Raw genomic sequence first — 8,220 nt, forward strand, 5'->3', positions numbered from 1 at the left:
CCCCCTGCCATGGGCAGGGACACCTTCCACTAGACCAGGTTGCTCAAAGCCTCATCCAGCCTGGCCTTGGACTCTTCCAGGGATGGGGCATCCACAGCTTCTCTGGGCAACCTGTCCCAGTGCCTCCCCACCCTCTCCAGGAAGAACTTCTTCCTGATATCTAATCTAAATCTCCACATTTTCAATTTAAACTGCTTCCTAAAAGACAGGCGTTCACAATATTAAGCTAGCCAAGTGAGCTTATTTGTCGGGTCTCTAACCACTCTCTTAAACTTGGACAGCTTTATTCTGTCTTCCTTATGATAATTACAACAGCCATAGTACTGCTGCCAAACAGGCTGAAGCTAGAAAGCCGTTTCACATTCTGCAGCTGGATGCCAGGGAGTGTCAAAAAAACTAGCAACTCTACTGCACAGAGTTTCTAATCACCACTAGCCAAGGAATTGGGAAATTCAGCCACAGGTCTCCCATCCAGTGTCACATCACACAATTAGCTAAACCATGGAGACATCATTTCTTCTGTGGTTGTACTTTTAATGGACAGTTCTGGCCACCGTCTCTCTCTGTTACTGTCCTTTTCAAGTCCTGTAATTTGATTTACGCAGAACCCCACCGCAGTACAGTTCAGTGCTACAGGAGGGCAGCCGACTACGTATTGCGCAAACCAAGGTGAAGCAATTTGCCATCAGGCAAGCCTTGCTTGCAGAAGGAAGACAATCAGACTGCTTTCTCTCTGTGGTCAATGCACTAACTGTTGAACCTAGTCCTCTAAGTAGAGAGAGTGATTGCTCACTATTTGGCGACCTGGCAAGGCTCATTAAATTCTTGCGTTTTCATGCTTTTCTTTCTCATTAAGAAACATGTACTTTTCAAGGTCGCTGCCAATTCTCTTGTTCAACAGCTCAAAAGTATGAACTAGGAGGACTTTTCTGATGTTGCCTGTGTGGTCAAAGAGGCTTCTATTTGTGTCCTTGAAAAATCATCATTTGTAGGACTTATTAATACTCTCTGTGAATAATACCTTTCATCCATTCTTACATTCAGATGCCTTCCTATGTAGTCCTGCACAGCACACTCTCAGTCCTGTGTGTCTTGTCACATATGTACACTTAGGGCTTGATTCTGTGCTCAGACAGGTAAATTCCAATTCTTCTGACTTTCATGCAGGATTTCTGAATCTAGGAACATCCTGAAGCTAAAAGAGAGTAAGTTTCCAACCCAAAAGGTAGGGCACCTGCCTAAGGGACCTTCAGCTTTCAGGTTTTGCTTTGGCTTTTGCTTCAAATGAGTTCTTTGAGGAAATGCATAATATATCAAAGCACTCATGGCCTTTACAGATTTTGTTTTGGTTTCACTGCACTTTTATCACCTATTTACTCTTTTGTTCTTTCAGCTTTGTTTCTGACATGAACAAGTAGACACTGGAACCAAAAAAACAAATTGATGGGGAGGAGCTAGCCATTACCTGTAAATCATCAGTTCAGACCCACTCTAGGAAACAAGGCCATGTCACCCTCATATTTTTGTCTACACACACTCTATATTTTTGTATGCAAATTCTGTACTATGGACAGAAAAATTGAGAAATATCAGACAGCAGAAGTTGCAAGCAGATTCTGTGCTTGATTTGCTCTATTTTTTTCTACTAGCTTAAGCAGAGTTTTTCCATTTAAATCTCAGCACCCCCTGTGTCTGTTAATACATCTGCTACACAGGCTCTTCTACTTTTGATTCTGAATTCAGAATAAGGGAGTTTCATCTATACGTATTTGAGCCAGACAGGCCACATTAAAAAAAATAATTCCAACTGTTTTATTATATAGTTATCTTAATAAATATCTGTAGATATTTAGGTATATTTATATAACATACTGTATACCTGCATTCAGCAGAAGTTCACAGTTGAGAGTGGACACCTGATATGCAATGCATGGCAAACTGACAGCAGGACATGTCCCTGTGCCAGAGGTCCTAATGTCTAAAATAAACAAGACAAAAAGCATGGCAGAAGCTGGAGAAAACAGGTAGAATAGGGTGAGATGTTTACTCAATTGGGATCTCACAGAAAATCTGCTACCGGCATAGGAAATCAATGGCACATCAGAATTTAGGTCGTATTTTCTAAAATATTTAGGAGCTAAAAAATTGCAGATCACCCGAAACTAGATAAAGGTAACCTCTTCTGCTTAACCCCATAAAGCATTTTTAAGGAAGCCCAGCAGGTGTCTGGCCACATCATTCGGCCATGTTGTTTCTGGCAAGTGTTACACATAATCACACACACTGAGGTTGCTTTAATCTGAAGACTTCAAAACAAGGTTACTTTACATCCTTTTTAAAAATGTTTTCTCTTCAGGGTAAACTGATGCTTATCACAATAGGGTCATGCCCTCAGCAAGTACTCTTCGCTTTGTCTACTACAAACAGAGCCCATCTTGCCATACGGCAAACATGCTTTTCTGAAAGATAAGTACGCATTTAAACTAAAAAATGTAGCCAATTTAAACCTTAAAATTTACAGAATCCTTGTATGAAACAGCAAACAAATGAAGTCGTTAAAGAAGTGAAAACTCCAGAGCTTCACATTTCCTATTCAGGATCTGAATCTGTATTTCTTCTTCATGCAAGAATCCCCACCCACTTTCATGGGTAAGAATATGGTAAAGACCTGATTCAGCATTCCTAATATTTTGGATTGAGGTGTGCACACTTCCAAATAAAGATGACAACATTAGGCACAAGCAGATTTTAGCAGGGCAATGAAGAAGAAATTCTCAAATTTAAAGCACTATGAAGATTTCACTATAATCCCTTACCTGGTATCTCCCTGATCATTGCCATAACTATGCACTCATATACCTCCCCAGTTGGAAAGACACTCGCAGATAGCATTCTTACCAGGTTACCTTCAGTACAATAAATACAATTGATTTTTCCATGGTGTTAGCAATTCTTCACATTAAATTACTGAAAGCCACCCTCACCAATACATCCAGAAAGCTATTAAACGTGGATTGCTTATAATACTACGAGATCTTTAGTCTCCCATGAAATAAACACTGCAGTGGATTTTAGCCAGTTGAAAGTTTTCAGCATGCCACAGCTAATAAGCAAACTGTACAAAAGCACTTCATCAGTTTTCACAAGATATTATGATAGGAAACACAACTAGGCAGGCAGGGTAAAACCGTGCAGGCAAACTCTTGTCCACACAAAGTGGGAAGCTGGCCTGGCCAACCTGACATACTTTTGTGGTTTTGTCTATACCATTATTTTTTCCAAATGCTAGCTCCTTACTTGACACCCTTCACTGAAGGCAGCAGGAAGAGAAGTTCTGGGCACAAGTTTTTACGATTGTGTGGTACTAACCTCCCACAACATAAAATAAACAATACTTTCCCTCACCGAGGCAAAGTTTTCCACCAAGTCAGGCCCCTGCAGTTGGCACTGCATGTCATAAATCCAGTTTTCTGGACAAAAAGCCAAAATGAGAACAAAAGAAAAAACAACACTGGCTGCAGTGGTGGCCCAGAAAACAGGCCAAGAAAGCCTCCATAGGCCTGAGCTGTGGGTTCCCCAGGCTGCACGTGAGCAAGGATCCCATCCTGGTAGCTTTGCTGTTTTAAGTGAGACGGAGGCAACCCAGCATTTTTGAGAAAAGGATTCCACCCATTTGTTCCTGACCGTCCCTAAGAGAACCTGTACCATCATCCTTGCAAGCCACACGGAGATGTCTGCAAGCAAGCTCAGAGTTAGGGTACACCTGATACTGACTGTCTTGGTCCAGCCATGGCCTCCACCAGCACTCTGCTGACTGGAGGGATCCACCCAAAGGGCAACCCCAAGGAAGAAAAGCTGTGTAACTAACTCTGCTGCCGGACCATCACCAGGAAAGCACCTTGAGCACCAGCTGATCATGACTGCTGACTGGTCCTGAGCAATTAACTTTCCCAGTGGAGAGCATTTCTCCCGTCACGTTCTTGGAAAGCTTAGAAATACGAATGTCCCAGCATCCTTTGCACATGTATGACAAAATACACTGGAGACACAGTGCTACAGACAGTGCTAAATAAAACTACTTGCACCCACTAAACGAGTTTGGAGAACTTAATTGCCTTAATTGACAGAATGCGTGACTCCAGCGTTTAAGCCTGGATTCAATTAAGGGGAAAATCCCATAACTAGATTCAAAAAAATCCTAAAAACAAAGAATACTCCTGAAATTGAAAGCTGTGTGGATTCAGAAACCGCACAGGGCCTCTCTGTGCAAAAAATGAAAATATTTATTTTTAAATAATTCTAGTCCTTGAAAAGTTCTGCTCCATAAATTCTAGCCATGCAAAACTGGATGTGGTCTCTGAAAATTAAAACTAACATCATAATAAATATTTCTAAAATATATTATGTTTCTAGGGCACACTGGCAGCTTTTAATGTTCCTGAGAAAACTCTGTCTATTCAAAGGTTGTTATTCACTGGCAGCGAAGCCCTGAATTCCTGGGGAATTTTTCTTTTATGAAGCTGAAGTGGTCTAGAGTCAAGGGAACACATTCTTTCTCACCTTTTTAAACTTTACAGGTAAACACCAAGCCTAATTCACCTTCATCTCTCTTCAGAATATTTCATTCCTCCTCATTAGTATTTTACTCACTGCTGGCAAATGAACCTGAAGGGCTTAAGAATACAGATGTTACAACATTCATTTAGGTGCTCATTTTTGAAATTAACTTCAGCTTTTTTCATGTGTTGAACTGGCCTTGGTTTGTCTACTTAAACCATAAAAGATAATGATTCATAATTTTTCTGTAAGTGTACCATGAATCCTCACTAAAGACTCTTGCTATATACGTGCAAAGATCTCTCAGATCCATAAACGAATCCAGACTCCCAGCTCCATATGTCTTCCTCAGCACAGTACAGCCCCATAGGAGAACCACCTTCCCACATTTCCTAATCAAAATTTTATGAGAAAAGAGCCCCTCTTGGGTTTCACACTCATTGTGGGAATATGGTCTAGTTTTTCAAAAGTGAAAAATTGCCCAAAATGGACCAATGGGAAATGCACTGTTGGTTTCAGGTATATCTGGAATGCCACGATTAGCAAACTGTTCAGAATTCCTATTACATTTTCTTGTCGAGGAGATACATGAGCCAAATTAACTGTGGCACTTAAAGAAGTAGCTTCAAAACACAAAGACGCTGTTTTAATACCTGTGTCTTCCCTTGCTTGCCAATGCTAAAACTCTTAAGAATCATATTTAAATAACGGAGTATGACCTGAGTACCTGTTGCATGAGCTGAGTTGCTGTAGGCACCACATGGCACAGCGTACAAATGCCAACGGAGCCTCTGCAGAAATCACGTTGGAAATAATACCATGAAAGTTCATGAGACTCACACAGTCCTACCTTCTCCTGAGTTTGGAAATAGGCTGCATCCTCACTAGGCCCCTACGTACAATCCCAGGGTAGGCAGCTTATTCAGAAGGGCATTTATGAAATGTGGATGTAAACTAGACATATTCCTGAAGTTCAAGGAGAGAAAAGCCTCTGCAGTGCCAAGAAGTGGCTTTACAATAATTGATGGGTTTAGAGCAAACGGAGGGAGAGTTATTGCAGTTGACACAGCATTGCTTCTAGCCTGATTTTATTTCCAGAGTCAGCAAACGGGCTGTCATACACAAACATTTGAAAAGAAAGAGCAGTTCTGAAATACTCCAGGTAAGGTTTTCAGACAAACTAGACTCCCAGCCCAGTAACCGGACTAACAATGCCACTTGCAGGCTAAAACGAATCACTGCACCAGCCAACCTATGGAGCTTGTTCAGCGAGGTCTAATGGAAAGCGCCTCCATCAAAGCCAAACCCACTCCCCCCGCCCAGCAAAATCATGGCCCCAAAACAAGCCTGAGTACCAAAGGCAACACAGAAAATAGCTGCATCCCTCCATCCTCCATGCAGAAGAGCAAGACACTGCCAAGCAGGAGGCTTGAAGAATTTTGTTCTCTTTGTGTCAGTTATTTTGGGGTAATACCAAGCTATTCAGAAAGATTAAAGGGTATTTAGGCATCAAAAAGAAAGCATATTTTGTTGGGAGTAAGTGTGAAAATGTATTTACAAAGGCATTTCTTTAAAGAGAGGGAGAAGTGTTGTATTATCTCCCATGACTCTCATATATACTCCGCTATATATACTCTCTACATACCTGGGCAAGTTTTCCTTTGCGTTTGCCTGTCCCGCCCTCCCCACCATGCCCCCCTAGTTCTGTGTTTTACTGACCATCCCTTCAAGCCAGAGGAGGAAAGACATCCAAAACCGCGCAGCCTTCAGCCAGGAGAAGGTGGGGAGGGAGAGGAGCTGAAGGCATTTCCTCACTGTAGGAGGTAAGTCCCCCCCGAGGAATTCCTGCCAGTCTGAAGAGCAAAGATCATCTTCATAGCAGCACAGTGTGCTGCCAGCAAACCTCTGCTCTGGCCCATGTCTCAGCAGTATCCCAGCCATGCACTATTTATATTCCAACCCATTATCTGTATTTTTTCCAGACATGCACATTGTTAAATTCTTTGTTCTTTAAACTGATACCACCTGAACGCAATTTTAACTGGTCACCTTACTGCAATTCTCTAGCATAATTCAACACATGAAACTCTTTATTTAAGTCTAGAATTCCCTTTGCAACATCTATTTTTTAAGAGGCTTTTGGCATGTGACTAATATGCCAACTTCTCAGTCCAGAGAACAGGAAATCAGGCAGGCCTTGACTCCTCAGATAAAAGGTATGGCACAACTATGGCATCACAGGGAACATACAGTCTGAAATACCTTTGTGTGCTTGAGAATACAGTAGATACAGTGAGAAACGCTGCTGATTAGGAGCAATGTTTGTTGCACGCACACACAGCAACACACATCTTTGGAGGATGCCAGAGGAAGAAGGGCCGTGCAATCCAGTCTCGGATTAACTACAGAGCTACTGGCCAATAACTTCACAGGGTTAACCAAAACATACAGAGGCCATAAGTAAGGGTGACCATAGAAAATGAGCAAGGGAAGTGGTAGAGTGAATGGATAGCTGAGATAAGCATATGGTTCATCTCCCCAGAGCTCTGTTTCACCCTTGGGAAGCCAGCACTGGTCTTGTCTCCCCCAAGTCATCCCACCCTGTACGTCACTCAGCACTCGCTGTTGGATCCTGAGGGGCAGCAACATAAACCTACACTTCGAGCCCAAAAATAATTCTTCTTGCCCAAACAGCTTTCACAGCTGCTACCGTACTTAGGCAGGTAACAAAGCTTCAAGCATCATGTAAATACTAACAAAGTATTGACAGTAGAAAATAAATATTCAAGCAGCTCAAAACTCTGAGATGAACTGCCTTGTCATTAGAGGGGCAAAGCAGAGGTCTTCCTTCCGCTATTATCTGCAAGGGTGAGTGAGGGAAGGAATCTCCAGAAGAGGAATAATCACAGACAAGGTAACAGATAAATTATTGCTACAGACAGAACTACTGAACACCATTCCAGCACTTTGGCATGTTTCACACAACTATGGAGAGTTATCAGGATATAAAATCAATTCAAAACATAGACCATGCTCCTGGCAGGCTCTTCACTGCAGCAGATGTTTGTCAATAAACAGAAATTTAACTGTGCCTCGATGGCATTTCATTTTCTGGAGCTGAAGAATACCACTAAATACTTCACATTTATATAGATTAATCTATTCTCCCTTACTGTCTAATATCCATCATGATTAATCTATATTGGAAGACTTCTCCATTTCCCTGATGGGATGGGTGCACACTATTATTGTGACCAGCTTTTATCTGTATCACAGTACTGGTGGTTATTCACAAACACACTTTTAGTTTATCAAAATGCAAGATTCTTTTTGTTTATTAGGGAAAAAAAAATTGACCTAGAATTACACACAACCGCATTGCATTACAGATAAAGGAGGGATGTTCTTTTCTTCCTTTCTATTTGCACAGCACTTTAAAATAACTCAGTCTTCATGCTGACTTTGGGGAAGGGAAGGTTAAAGTGAAGGCCCGCTCCTCCCCCTGCAAAGTGCTTTCGAACAGTAGATACCCATTTCAACATAAATGTGGTACATAAAATTCCAATTGTGCATACGCTTAGTAATGCTTTTGCAGCTTTTACTCTTGAAGGAACATTGTAATAATTTAGCCTGATTGCCTTAAATGTCCCCTCAAATTTCAGT

This window comes from Eurypyga helias, unplaced genomic scaffold, assembly GCF_000690775.1.
Source record: "Eurypyga helias isolate BGI_N326 unplaced genomic scaffold, ASM69077v1 scaffold12650, whole genome shotgun sequence".
Lineage (NCBI taxonomy): Eukaryota > Metazoa > Chordata > Aves > Eurypygiformes > Eurypygidae > Eurypyga > Eurypyga helias.